The sequence below is a fragment of the Pogona vitticeps genome, chromosome 5 (genome assembly GCF_051106095.1).
Source record: "Pogona vitticeps strain Pit_001003342236 chromosome 5, PviZW2.1, whole genome shotgun sequence".
Classification (NCBI taxonomy): Eukaryota; Metazoa; Chordata; class Lepidosauria; order Squamata; family Agamidae; genus Pogona; species Pogona vitticeps.
In genome coordinates, this window is record NC_135787.1 from 27,213,073 (window position 1) to 27,228,643 (window position 15,571).

The 15,571-nt window shown below is 41.0% G+C and overlaps 1 protein-coding gene across 50 annotated transcripts in view; it reads left to right on the plus strand.

Moving 5' to 3' along the window:
• ANK2 (ankyrin 2) overlaps positions 1–15,571 on the plus strand; it is a 328,145-nt gene that overhangs the window by 192,207 nt on the left and 120,367 nt on the right. The window lies entirely within an intron of this gene.

A 15,571-nucleotide genomic window follows, 5' to 3' on the forward strand; every position in this document is an offset into this window, starting at 1 on the left:
CTAGTAGGTAAGAAGAAACTGATTCTTCTGGCCAGTGATTTTTAAATATGCTGCTACGAAAGCACATTTGGCATTTTCTTGCAGAATTGAAAGCTGATTTTGAAATCCAAGAACAACTCAGTGTATACTGAGGAATGTATACAGTAGATCCACCAAGATGGCTGTCTGTATAAATCCTGTTAAAATGGAATAGATTGGTGCAAGAACATCAGTCAGATCAATACAGCTCGCTCAGGAGAATTCCCATCTTTCAGTCTTTTTGCTTAAAGTCCTGCCAATGTTTACAACATGGATTTTCACCACATGAAAACACAGCCATTGTGCAAGCAGTGATTTCTGTGTGTGTGTGTGTGGGCGGGGAATCTATCCTCTGTTTGCCAGTGGCAATGCCTTCATAAATGGCATGATTCTATCCTACCTTCCTGACCAGAATTCCCCATCAGTAGAACCTCAGAAGGAGGTTGGCATTGGTCTTTTGTTTAGCAAAAGTTAAATGTAGTTTTCAATAATGTAAAGTCTTGTGGTTGTTGTGGGTTTTTCGGGCTCTCTGGCTGTGTTCCGAAGGTTGTTCTTCCTAATGTTTCGCCAGTCTCTGTGGCCGGCATCTTCAGAGGACAGCACTGTAAAGTCTCAGTCAAGGTCAGAGTGTAATACAGTATTAATGAACAATAGTTATTCATAAGCTCTTAAAGCAGTATTCTTTCTTTTCTTTTTTCCCCCCTTTCTTTCTTCTTTCTTTAAAACAAAAAATGTGGATGCAAATGCTGCAGTATCTCTGCCAGGAGTCTTTGATCTATTTTAGTAGCTGCTGACTCACACCAGCAAACAGAAGATGCTTTAGAAAGGGAAAGTGCACAAGTGAATTTCCAAATGACAAAATAAAAGGGCATCTGTACTCAGATAGAAATTTTTGATCTGTGTGTTGTAAATCTGGAGTTCATGACACTAAAGGCCCTCAAGCTGTATGTAGATAACGTTATTTGGACTGTATCTGTGTATGAAATTCCTCCAACCACGAACATCTATAGAATGTACAAACATTTTACCCCCAGATTGAAAGCATACCCCCAGATTCAAAAGAATTCAGATTGTTGCTTCACTGTTGATGATGTTGTACTTAGTCAGTTGGCTATAAGATATGTATACCAGAGCTTGTAAAAGTTATCACAAGCATTATGGACATTTTTAAAAGTTCCAATGGATTTCTATTTAATTTTACTATTATTTGTAGATGGATCTGCAGTACTGTGTTTTTTCTTATTTCACCCTCCCACATGAGCCATACCTCCTCACATTATCCACAACCCTAAAGTACTCTTAGGTACATACTGTTCATATGTACTACTCTCATGCTTATACAAGTTGACCTTTGATATTAATATTATCAAAGTTTATATTTGATATTTGTTGACTTTTGAAACTTGAATACTTCCCAGCCCAAACTTTTTCTTTTTCTCTCTCTCCTTTTCTCTCCATCTACCTTTTTAAAATGTGTAAGCTGTTTTAAAGTATTTGACTAGTTGGAATATTCATAAGCATTCCTGGGCACTTCATCACTAGCTTCACTAATGGTCAGGAGGGGTTCATTTCAGTCAACTGTAGCCTTAGTACTTATATCAAAAAAATGATAGGGATTCAAATGCAGCCCATGTCAATGTTATCTCTCCTTCTTTTATGGAGTTTATCTTCTTTGAGGGGTTCATTGATATCAGTACTATGTTTCTGCAAATGTATGTGTCCTCTGGTTCATGATACTTCATTAATATCTGTGTAATCTCAGCAAATGCATTAAAAGATTGTCTAAAGTTTACATAAATTTTACATAGAGTTGCTTTAAATTAAGTGCGAAGTAAATGTAAGTGGCTTCTATCCAGCTCCTCCACTGAAAAATAGGAATATGTGGCTTATTACAAATAGGCTTATCCATCATACTATACACATATGGTATAAATAACATAGACAGTTTTTAAAAAAAAGTTAGCTGGGCACAAGGCAAATGTGTTAAGACTTTGTGAATTTCAACAGACCTCAATTAGCCTGAGGTCACAGTAGTTACTCCTTAGCAGCTTTGGAAGTTGTCCTGTCAGGCACAATGTAGGCTAGACAAAACAAGCTATCCCATTACTACATTTTATTATACAAACACCAGAGGGTATTGCTTATTTATTCAGATTTATTGCCGCACTATTGGTTCACAGCAGGTAACAGTAGAATATAATAGGAAGAGCTCTTTGTAAACTGAAGATTCATGATGCCTATTATAAAGGAGATTTGTGAGACAAAGCAAGGAAGAGTAAAAGAGCAGAATAGATCAAAAGGAGCCAAAGACACCCCTTCGACTTGCCCCTGCTGTTTTCTCTTTCAACAGTTCTTGACTCACCATTACCAATAATCCAGCAGTAATAGATGAGAAAAGGAAAATATCTTTGAGAGGGAAAAGCAAAGAGAAATAGGAAGATATGAATTTGTGAATGTAATGGTGGAGGTAGGTGCCTCCACTGAATCTAACCTCTGCTCTAGAGCTCCATTTAACAATTGGGAAAAAAACTTAACCCATTCCCTTGGGTCTGCTCATATCAGTATCCTATAGAATAGATCAAACCTGTGCAAAACATAAATTAATACAGAGAGGATCTGAGGATCAAAGCAGACAGTCCTTGAAAGAAATGCAGTAGAATCTTGTCAAAGATCAGCAACTGTACTGTATTTGGAATGGACAGAGGCATGTGGTGCCGGAACAAGCAACCTTGTGGTGACTGATTTCAGAGATTTGCCAACAGAAAGACTTGCCAGCAGAACTGTTATACTGGCTAGGATCAGCAAGCAGAAGATCCCCCCCCCCCAAAAAAAAAAGAAAGAAAGGGGAGGGGGAAGGGACAAAGAAGAGGCAAGGTAAGGGAGGAGCTGACATATAAATCTCCTCTAACACTGGATCTGACAATTATGTTAGCGTAAAAATTAGGCCAAAGTGAGGGTAGTCCTAAATAATTTCCTAGTCCGGAAAGGTTTGGGATCCAGCACAGCTTTAGCTGGATTAGATTTGACCGAACTGGCCTTCAGCTATGTTATGCTATGTTGGCTCTTTAGGGTTATGCTCACAGACAGCAGTCTTTAAAGTTCCACTTAGAATTAATTGAGGGAGAATAATCCAGATCAAGACTCTAATATGTGGTCCGGAGAGGAGGATTTAAATTGTCTCACTATGATCCAAGTAGATATTGAACTCATTAAGTCTCCAATTTGTATTGCAAAATAGTGATCCAAAGTAAGGGACTATCGCAAACTTTTGCAACAAAAATGACATGTTCAGTTTAGACCAGGACCCTAGCAAGGAAGTAGGGTGAAATAATTTCTACTCCCATGCTAGAATCTTAATCTGGATTGGATGCCTGATGTTACTCTAGAGTAAAATATAAATGGATAAGGCTGCGTTTGTCTCTTTAAAATAATGCCCATTTTGGTCTCTTGAATGACATGAAAACTTTTTCTTCTGTGCAGTTCAGGACACTTTCCACTTCTCCCTAATTAATACTTACTACAGATTTCTATGGCCTACTTTTTTTTGTTTAGTTTGACCTTACCTAACCAGATGCCCTCCAGATGTTTTGGATATTGACACCCGAGGTGTAAACCAGCCTGCCTGTTCAGTGGCCAGGGAGATGGAAGTTGGAGAAATAAAACAGGCACCAGGCTGAGGGAACCTGGTTTTGTTTATGCCAAAAGATGTAATACTGCATTGCCAGTGTGAAAGCATCGTCATTGGACTTTGTCATGCATTTAAATTTTTAGTGGGGGAAATGCCAAAAATAAATATTTCCAAAGAGATTTATTCCAGTTTTCCAGCATGTGTTTGGTTTGAACTAAATGTTCCAGGCAGTGCCTACAATCAGTATAACAGATGTTTGGTCTTTCAATTCTGATCAAATGGAATTGACTCAGAGAAGAGAGACAACTAGGCTGAGACATTCAGGTACATTATTATACCTTTCCCATTGAACTCTTAGACAAAGGAATATAAGGGGTATGGATCGAAGATTTGAAGATAGATGTAGGCTGTATTTGGAACTTATCTTTTGCTGAATCAATGGTAAATAATACATTCTCACATTGTTGCATGATCAGACTAGACTCCTGAAGCTGCTAACTGTGAATAACAATTTTTAATTGCTTTCCCCAATGACAAAGGTATAAATATGTTAGGTAAAGGTAAAGGTTCCCCTTGACAAATTGTCCAGTCATGTCTGACTCTAGGGGGTGGTGCTCATCCCCATTTCCAAGCTGTAGAGCCAACGTCTGTCCCGAAGACAGTTTCCGTGGTCATGTGGCCACTGCGCCTAGACATGGAACGCTGTTACGTTCCCACCATGGTGGTACCTATTTATCTACTCACATTTTTACATGTTTTTGAACTGCCAGGTTGGCAGGACCTGGGACAAGCAACGGGAGCTCACTCCATTGCGTGGATTCAATCTTATGACTGTTGGTCTTCTGACCTTGCAGCACAGAGGCTTCTGCGGTTTAACCTGCAGCGCCACCATGTCCCTAAATGAGTTACTTTATTATTATAACTAATGAGGCACAATATTTCTTTTCTGGTCTAACTGAAACTCCTAAAAGTTATGCAAAGAGTTATAATTGCATAGTTATAGTTTTCTGGCCACACTACATGGCAAAGGAAGACTATCAGATGGCTTCTGCTCTGCCTTGTGCTGCTACTTCATTTTTACTGTTGGTGCTAATGATGAGGTACATGGAAGAAGATTGTAGGCCAGTGGGTTGTGGCATCTGATTTTTTTGAAGTAGCCAAATAAATAATAATTTTAGAAGAAAATGAGCAAGTTACTTTTAAAAGTAATTACTGCAGGGGACCTGGGAGCTATAACTGCAACTAATTGATTTTCAAAAGCAATATTACATGCTTGGGATTCAAGCTACATTAACTGTTCCCCCCACTAGTTGGAAGATAAATTTAGAAGGATGCAAAAACTGAATGTTGGTCTAGCTTTTATCTCCATTTAATTACAGGTCCATGAAGCAAGAAATAAAATTCTAACATATTAGTAGAAACTGAAATATAAGCACAAATGTGGCTGTTTTCATGACAAAATTAGTACAGATATATACTTAGGTATATATACTTAGGTGGCAATGATTGATGTATCAATGAGTTTTGAAGATACTGGCATTTTTGACAATATGTTCTTTTTCTAGGACAACAACTGTACAAAGTAATGTTATTGTTTATAATGAATTGTATTCTTATTATGCCTCTGAGCAGAACAGCCATGAGTTATTACTATTGAGAAAATTCATGACTGGAAAAGTAATTTCTCTTTCAGTATGTCTTTTCCCACCTTGCATCCCCTCCTTCTCTCTCTCCCTTGGGATCTTCAGGACTACCTTTGCTTCCCAGCGTCAGGTGCTGTCACATAACTGAGTTTCTAGATAGCATTTCACTTTGTACAGAGCAATTTTCCTTCTTCCTTAGGGAGTGAACATGTTCAAAACAAGGGTTTTCCCAAATGTAAGCACCTTTCTGTGGCTAAAAAAAAGGAAAGGAAAGAAGAAGCATGATGGATTGTCCACCACTGCATGCAAGCTTCCATAACTCTAGGAATTCACACCCTCCATTTTATCATTTTCCTGTCCCTAAGGGACTATATATCCTAGCAGTTGGTAGAAGAGTATCTGAATACAGTGGTGCCTCACTAGACAATGATAATCCGTTCCACTGAAATCGCTCTTTAGCGAAATCATTGTCTAGCGAAAAGCATTTCCCTATTGGAATGCATTGAAACCTGTTTAATGCGTTCCAGTGGGGAAGAATGGTCATTGTCTAGCAAAGATCGGCCATAGGAAAGCCACTTTGTGAACAGCTGTTTAAATAGCTGCCTTGCGAAGCTTAGGTCCCGAAAACAGCCGTTTTGAGAGTGCGGAGGGAGCTGTCAAAATCGCTGTCTAGCGAAAATTGGTTTGCCAAGCAGGGACCAAACATTGTCCAGCGAAATTCCCCCATAGGAATCACTGTTTTGCAAATCGCTATAGCGATTGCAAAAAGTCAATGTCTAGCGAAAAAACTGTCATGCGAGGTAACTGTCTAGCGAGGCACCACTGTATGTTTGAAGTAGTCTTACAGGAGAGGTCCAGCAGGAGAAGCTGCTGCTGCCTATTCTGGCCAATGCAGTGAGGTCCCCTTTCTGTTGACAATATTAAACTATGTATCAGACCTTTTTGATAATTATTTCCAACACTCAACCCCTACTTGAGGAATACTGGGATGTTTGCATAGTAGTTGAGCTTGATTCATTTCTGTAGTGAACAGCCACTTGTTTTCCATGCTTATTGATAGCACTGTGTCAAAAAAAAAACCTACAGCATTCTCAATCAATTTGATACAAAACAAATTCCCTTTCAAAATGATTTCAAAGGAGGAGAGGTTTTGGAGAAATCCTCATGTATGCGATTCAGGATTTTTGTGCTCATCTTCCTTAAGATATAATTGAGGAGGAGTGAGCTTGCATTACCTTGTTCGTCATCTCTGTGCCATTCAGCAGTCCCCCTCTCCAAGCTTCCTAGGCTTCACTTAAAAGTCCAGGAGAAGATGTGAAATGGCAAATTCTTCCAGAGGGCTTTTCTTAAAAGGGAAAAGTGTGGGATGCTAAGAAATCTGCAGAAGGATGACTAGATACTCAGCTGAAAGAACAAACAAATGCTGCATAACACCCTGCAATGTTATGAAAATCTTGAAACATAACCAAAAGAAGCTCTAAAAGTCCTTGAAAAGGATGATGAAAAATGAAAGGCTTTTAATGGGAAAAATGAATTGGAGGATAAATTATGTAGAACACTCGGCTTCAACCTTTTTCCCCAAGGTCCCTACAATTTTGCCCTTCCTCATGCTGATCACAGGGTTTATAGGAAAGGAGCTCCATTTGCATAGGTTAAGTGTTTGCATTTAGAGTGAGAATGTCACCTACAAGAGTCCCTTCAATGTGTAGCATGTGGAAGGCCTGGAGAAAGTTTGGAGTCATGAATGAGAACATGTGCTAACATATTGTCATTCAAAACCACGAAGACATTTTTTTTCTGAGAAAAATTCATAAGATTTTATTTTTGATTACACCGCTAATACCTTCATTAAGCAAAGGGAAAGAGTACCATCACTTGTATTGTTCCCAGGAGAAAGAAGCATTTTCCTGAGAGGTAAAATATTGCCATGCTCAATTTATTTCCCTTTAACTTTCACGCAATATCTTTTCTGTCTGCATTAGCAAATTGGCTGAGAGGGACTAAGTCATTGAGAAAGACAAAGATGCAGCACAGTATAAAATCTGAACATAATAATAATTGTGTGCTGTCAAGTCAATTCTGACTCATGGTGACCCTTTCTAGGATTTTCTAGCTAAAGAGTAGTCAAAAGTGATTTGCCATTCCCTTCTTCTCTGGACATCCTGGGACTGTGCAGCTTGCCCAAGGTCACGCAGGGTGACTTTTCTCCCAGGAGGCACACTAGGGAATTGAACTCCCAACTTCTGGTTCCACAGCCAGATACCTAAACCACTGAAGTATTGGCTCCATCATATTATGTTATGGTTGCCTAATAATGGACAAACAGGTTGCCTGTTAATGCAATTGTTCAAGTGGACTACCTTGTGGCTGCCTGCTAATTTCAGTCGCGCAATGATGTAGCAATTAATCTTTCAATTTCAGTTTTTTAATTAGATTGATCATTTCTAATTTATCTGGTCTATCTCTGGACTAGATCATATGGAAAGCTCTTTAATCTCCCTTTAATTGAGAGCGAAGACCAAAGTCCAGCTGAAATACATGCTTGAGTTCCTCTTCACTGATGATGAAGCTGTTGTTGCCCATTCTGCTGAAGAGCTCCAACAACTTATGAATCATTTTAGTAAGGCCTGCCAAGATTTTGGACTAACAATCAGCCTGAAGAAAACAGAAGTCATGGGCCAGGGCATGGACTCACCTTCCTTTCTACACAAGATTTTGAGGTTGTTCATGACTTTGTGTACCTTGGCTCAACGATCTCTAGATGTCGAGTTAGATAAATGCATTGGCAAAGCAGCTACCATGTTCTCTAGACTCACAAAGAGATATAAATAAGAAGCTGACGGCATATACCAAGATCCAGGTCTATAGAGCCTGTGTCCTGAGTACAATCCTGTACTGCAGTGAGTCCTGGACCCTTTGTGCACAGCAGGAGAGGAAGCTGAACACGTTCCATATACATTGCCTCTGACACATTTTTGGTATCACCTGGCAGGACAAAGTTCCAAATAGTATAGTCCCAGAACAAGGTGGAATTTTTATCATGTATCCATTACTGAAACAGTGACGTCTACATTGGCTCAGGCATGTCGTGAGAATGGCTGAAAGTTGGATTCCAAAAGATTTCATGTATGGAAAATTAGTGCAGGGAAATTGCCCTAGAGGGAGACCACAGCTGCAATACAAGGATATCTGCAAGTGTGATCTGAAGGCCTTAGGAATGGACCTCAACAGATGGGAAACCTTGCCATCTGAGCGTTCAGCCTGGAGGCTTATGGTGCAGCATGGCCTCTCCCAATTTGAAGAGGCACTTGTTCAGCAGGCCGAGGCAAAGAGGCAGTCCTGAAACCAGCAAAATCAGGGAGCTGGACAGGGGACAGATTGGATTTGTCTTCAGTGTGGATGGGATTGTCACTCTCAGCCACACTAGATGCTGTTCCAAGTCCTCTATTCAGAGAACGTTACCATAGTCTCTCGAGACTGAAGGATGCCTACAGTAATGATGTAGCAATTAATCTTTCAATTTCAGTCTTTTAATTAGATTGATCATTTCTAAATTATCTGTCTAAAATATGATTTAATCCAATAACTAATGTTACAACCAAGGACTGATATTCTTTGCTTGCTCCACCCCATACTTTCTTCCCCAGTCTGCAGAGTGGTTATTAAGATATTTCTGTTTACTCTGTGTAGCCAAGTAGCTGCCTACTTTTGGGTAACCACCTAAATGCTGGGATAGAGAGAACATAAATCCTTCATAGCAGCCATTTGATGGGACTTGAGGCCGATTCACAGCTACCTTGCTCCACTACTGAAATCAAAGATTCATTTTAAAATTAAGTTAAAAATGTTTTTTAACTCATGTTTCCTCCTGCATCTCCAGTTTCATTTGGGCTTTGTCTATTTCAATAATGGTGTCCTACTTGCAGTTGTTAGCCCCAACTAAAATAGACCTATTGAATAAATTGCTGAATCTATTCAATAGTTATGTTAAAAAATTCAACAGTTATGTAAAACCCATTCATTCCGTGGGTCTTCTCTAGTTGGGATGAATAGTTGGATTCGGGATCACACCATTAAACTATATTTCCAGAAAATCTAAAACCAAGACAAATAGATAGACGTCAGTGAATAAAAAAATAAAATGTCAATTATTGTGTACATTATGGTGTTCACTATGCACAGTGGATTGATTTGGAACACTACAACAGTGTTTGCCATTTGTTTTATATTAGCTTGACTTCTGAAATGGAATTTTTCATACAAATGTATTGACCCACAAGATCTAATCTATGTTTCAGTTTTTAATTTTTGCTGTTCTTTTCCTTAATTATGAAACTTGGATTAGAAACTAGTAAATAAAGACCAGAGGGGAACCCTCCCACCCAAATCTAATAGATATTCACAATCTCATAATAAGGCATGTCAGTTGCTTTTGTAAAGTGGGCATTACGTCCTTAAGTTACCCTTGCAGAGAGAAAGAGAAAGAGGGAGCATCTCCTGTTGAGATAAAATCCTCTTATGAGAAATTTATTTTTAGCATAGCTAAGAATAATGGCCCGAGGCATAATGCAAAATAAAAGTTTATAGATTCATGATCCTGTTTGTCTTTTCATTGTGTCTTTGTACTCTAAGAGCAGAAGACTCAAGATAAATATTTGAGTTCCAGTTACACCATAGCCTACTCTAAGTAGTGTTATTGGTTTTGATCAACCCTATCAGAACTATTAAAATTCCTTAAATACACATACTTTAACAAATGAAGACAAGAATTTAATTTATGCAGAATTTGCATTTGAGATCCACCTCTGCTCCTTCTGTTTGCTTTCATATAAATCCCTTATTTTTACATCCATTCTCTCTTGGTGCTACTTGTACATAGGTGCCATCCCAGAATAACTACTGTACAGTGGTGCCTCGCATAATGATGTTAATTGGTTCCAGAAAAAAAACGTTATGTGAAAACATCGTTATGTGAAGCACCATTTCCCATAGGAATGCATTGAAAACCGGTTAATCTGTTCCAACTGGAACGGATTATCCGGTTTTTTCCCTTCCCCCCGCGGCTTGGATCTGACCCATGGCGGCTACCTCAGCCATGGCTGGACTCCCTAGAGTCCGGCCATGGCTGGGGTAGCCGCTGCGGTTACCCTTTAAGCGGCGGAGACAGGCTGGGGGGTGGATCGGGGAGCTTGAAGCCTCTCTGTGCCGCCTACCCCGGCCGTTCCCGGACTTCTGGAAGTCCGGGAACGACCTGGGTAAGCAGCGCGGGGAGGCTTCAAGCTTCCCGATCCACCCCCCAGCCTGTCCCCGCCGCTTAAAGCCTCCTTGCGCCGCCTACCCAGCCCGTTCTCGGACACCTAGGGCTGGGTAGGCGGCGGGGGAGGCTACCGGCATCGGAGAACAGGCTGGGGGGTGGACCGGGGAGCTTGAAGCCTCTCTGCGCCTCCTACCCCGGCCGTTCCCGGACTTCTGGAAGTCCGGGAACGGCCTGGGTAAGCAGCGCTGGGAGGCTTCAAGCTTCCCGATTCACCCCCCAGCCTGTCCCCGCCGCTTAAAGCCTCCTTGCGATGCCTACCCAGCCCGTTCTCGGACACCTAGGTGTCCGAGAACGGGCTGGGTAGGCGGCGGGGGAGGCTACCGGCATCGGAGAACAGGCTGGGGGGTGGACCGGGGAGCTTGAAGCCTCTCCGCGCCGCCTACCCCGGCCGTTCCCGGACTTCTGGAAGTCCGGGAACGGCCTGGGTAAGCAGCGCTGGGAGGCTTCAAGCTTCCCGATCCACCCCCCAGCCTGTCCCCGCCGCTTAAAGCCTCCTTGCGCCACCTACCCAGCCCGTTCTCGGACACCTAGGTGTCCGAGAACAGGCTGGGTAGGCGGCGGGGGAGGCTACCGGCATCGGAGAACAGGCTGGGGGGTGAATCGGGAAGCTTGAAGCCTCTCCGCGCTGCTTACCCAGGCCGTTCCCGGACTTCCAGAAGTCCGAGAACGGCCGGGGTAGGCGGCGTGGAGAGGCTTCAAGCTCCCCGGTCCACCCCCCAGCCTGTCCCTGATGCTTGAAGCCTCCCCACGCCACTCTCCCCAGCCGTTCTCGGACTTCCAGGCGTCTGAGAACGGCCGGGGTAGGCAGCGTGGGGAGGCTGCCGGCGGCGTGGACAGGGTGGGGGGGTGTCCGCAAGGCTTCCAGGCAAAGGCCTGGAAGCCTTCGACACCCCGGTACCCTTCCCCCGCCGCCGCTGAGAGCCTTCCGAGCTCTCAAAGGGCTTTCTCCAATATCGGAGGGGGCCCTTTGAGAGCTCGGAAGGGAATTGTCAGCAGGGGACGGTGGCTTCGGGGTCCTTCCGAGGCCGCAGCCCACTGCCGACATTTTCCCCCAGCTGAGCAGCGGGGCTTCAAAGCTCCCGCCACTCAGCTGGGGGAAAATGGTGCCTATGGGGAAAAATTGCAAAACGATTTTTCCCCATAGGCAAGATCGTTGTGCGATCGCAAAAGCGATGGCAACAAAGCCATCGCTATGCGATTTTTTCGTTAAATGGGGCACTCGTTAAGCGAGGCACCACTGTATATTGTTATCTATCTCTCTTTCATATTTCAGTTCAAAAATCAGGCTTACTTTGAATCATTTGATTCATAGTTTTCATCTTCAACGCTTAATACTCACTTTATTTTCCTTCCTTCCTCTTGTTTTTAGTATCTTAAAACACTCTATACAAATTTAACTTGTAAGAATATTGGGGAGATAACGACCTATCTATGTCATGCCAGTCATCACTGTGCTTTGTGCAATGACAACACTCTGTTGTGCTTGTTCTTGTTGCTGCTGCTGCTGCTCTTGTTCTTGCTACTACTACTGTCACTGGCAACAAAAAGACAAGAGGGCAGAATCTTACCACTTTCAAGTCTAGGTATTTCAGAAGATATACTATTGGCCAATAGTCCTACATAACCTTAAGCAGCAACCTCTGATGCTACAGAGAACGCTGCATTTCCAACTTATGGGAGCTTCAGAACTGATTTGCAATGTGGTGTAATGGCTAGTATTTATAATAAGGAATATGAAAAAAATCACTGGACATACAGCAAGCCACAAATAGTGATTTAGACTTCAAAACTGCATGTCTAGTATCGTGGCATTTAAAGTATGTTAAAAATTCAACAGTTTTTTTTGGGGGGGGCAGATGTCTTCTTTTATGGTTGTTGTAGGTTTTTCGGGCTGTTTGACCGTGTTCTTAAGGTTTTTCTTCCTAACGTTTCACCAGTCTCTGTCACCGACGAAACATTAGGAAGACAAACAATAAGAACACGGCCAAACAGCCTGGAAAACCTACAACAACCATCAGATCCTGGCCGTGAAAGCCTTCGAGAATAAATATCTTCTTTTATATTTGATTACAGTGGTGCCTCGCTAGACAGTTACCCCGCATTACAGTTTTTTCACTAGACATTGACTTTTTGCGATCGTATAACGATTCGCAAAACAGTGATTCCTATGGGGGAATTTCACTGGACAATGTTTGGTCCCTGCTTCACAAACAGATTTTCGTTAGACAATGATTTTGACAGCTCCCTCCGCACTCTCAAAACGGCTGTTTTCGGGACCTAAGCTTCGCAAGGCAGCTATTTAAACAGCTGTTCACAAAGTGGCTTTCCTATGGCCGATCTTTGCTAGACAATGACCATTCTTCCCCATTGGAACGCATTAAACAGGTTTCAATGCATTCCAATGGGGAAATGCTTTTCGCTAGACAATGATTTTGCTAAAGAGCGATTGCAGTGGAACAGATTATCATTGTCTAGCGAGGCACACTGAATGCTGTTTTTTAAATAGCAGAGGCAACTGACAGTTGTGCTGAGATAGCTGAATGGATAGCAACAGATAAACATTGTTAGTGCTTTGTTAGGTTTACAATAAGCAGAAAAAAGATGAATTAAATCAGTACATCTGAAGCTCGTGTAAGAGCAAGATTCCTATGTATTAGCAAAAACAAAAAACAAAAACAAAAAGCAAAAAACATGTGCTTGGTCACACCAGCCTTCAATCTATAATTATTTTTCGAAACAGTTAAACTGAGATCGTTTTTTTCACTGTCAGGTAATTCAGTTACACAATTGCCTCCTTTGTCCTTTGTTGCAACTAATTGTTGTGTCATATGTTTGTAGAAATACATTGGCTAGTATCCTGTTGCAGAAATGATGTCCCACCTCTCCCCTCAGCCTACTGCTCACCTGTGATGCCTTGTATTCAAATCCTGCAAGATACAAATACAAAGCTCCCATGTCTAGTTGACATCAGTCACACAACCGAGATCGTTGTGCAATGGGCAGTTTGACAGCACATAATTGCCCTACCACTTCACATTTCTACAAAAGTCTTTGAAGCCCAGGGACACTAAGCATTTTGTTAACCAATTCATTATTAGCTAAGGTTTTCCCTTCCCCTTGGAAAAACACACACACACATATTTTAATGTTTGATATAGAGATACTCTTTGAATAAACACATGAATGACTTGAACAAAATTGGGAGTTTAGTTAAATCCAGCAAAATAAAAAGTGAAGTTTCTATTACTTCTTTTTGGTCATAACATTTTAAACTTCTTCCTGTAAGCTGACATTTCTAGCAAGGTATTTAAATAAATAGTAGATATTTTGATAAATAAATTCCACTGCTATTTCTGCTCTGGTTTCTTTTCAGAAACCAAGAAAAGAAACATATTTGGGATGCAACTCACATAACCCTTTTCCTCTTGGCTTTGCTGGCTAGCTTGATGGGAGTTGCAATCCAACAACAATATTGAGCCAACCATGGTTCTATTCTGGCTAACAATGAAGCCTCATCTATAGTAAAATACGATAGTGATAGAAATGTTGCCACCTGATGCTGATGGCCAAGTTATTGGTGTTGTATACAGTATACACAGTCCTTTTAACCCCTAGTATATTTTCTTTGCCTGTGTACATTAAATCAATGAAAGTCCTATTGGCAGACTCTTCTGTTTTCTTGTCTTTTTTTCAAATTGTATATAGTGCTGATTAAATAAAATCCTGCAGCAATTGCAAGGTATTTCTAATGAGGTGTTAAAAAAACCTGATTGAAACCTGTAAGAAGAGTATAACTGTCAAGTCCATCACTGATTATATATCATGTTGAAATTAGTTGTTCACATATATTTTCAGGAGTGCACAGAGAGTAACTGAAGATGAATAAAAAAGCAAAAAGAGAGAATGTTGTACTTGGACTCTCAGTTCAGTTCTCATGTCATGGAAAAGAAGCTTCTACAAGAGAAGAGTAGGGCAATATCAGCATCACGTTTTTAGCATCGTCAGTTTTCCTGTTTCACTGGATAGTGAAGATTTCATTTTTGCTACTGTTATTCTGAATAAAGTGCTGACCTATCACAGTAGAAGAAGAAAGTGCACTTGAGACACAACTCAGGCCTATAAGTAGATCAGGGTGAGTAGATCTATCCAGAAACAAAAGGCAGATTGTAACAAGATACAGCTGCAAGCCTGTTAACATCTAAAGAAATTGATTATCACAGCATCTCATGCCAGGATAACACTAGTTTAAGACTAATAACAATGAGCTTGAACCAAATAATTTTCACTATTCAGTATATTTCGTATAATCACAGTGCATATAGTACTACAAGGAACAACGACAAGTATGTAATGTCCTTAGAAATCAGATCAGAGGGCCACCTTGCCATTTCTTTAGGGTACAATCACTTAATCCCTTAAAATCATTTATTTCCCTTTCCTTTACTGTCTGCCAGTAGAAACTGGAATATCTACTTCTGCTTACTAGGCTTAATTCTCTCTTTAATTCTATCTGACTTTGTCCTAAGAAAGTATTATGGGAGGAATTGGGGGTGGGTGGAAAGAGAGAAAGAAGTAATCTGTCACTAGCAAAACCATCAAAACTATTTGCAGGCTTGTCTCCTAAGAACATCTGTGATTAGTATTATATTGCAGGAATCGAAATATTTTTAAAAACCCTTAAATTTAAAGAAGTTTCAAGCAGATCAATACTCATGCCTTTTGAATGTGAAACATTTGGCATAAAAATATAGTGCTGTGTACAAGAAGGGCTGCTGAAAGAGAAATTGAGTGATACAATTAGCACCTGACTTTATTAGCATCTGCCATCATAGGTGGTTGTCTCCTCAATGGAAACTGATTAGCATATCAGAATCCTATCAGATCTGTATTTTCTCTCTCTCTGCAGGCTTGGTGGTTTTATTAGTATGTTCTGCCCCCAGAGAAAGATGGGGGCTCTGAGGAACT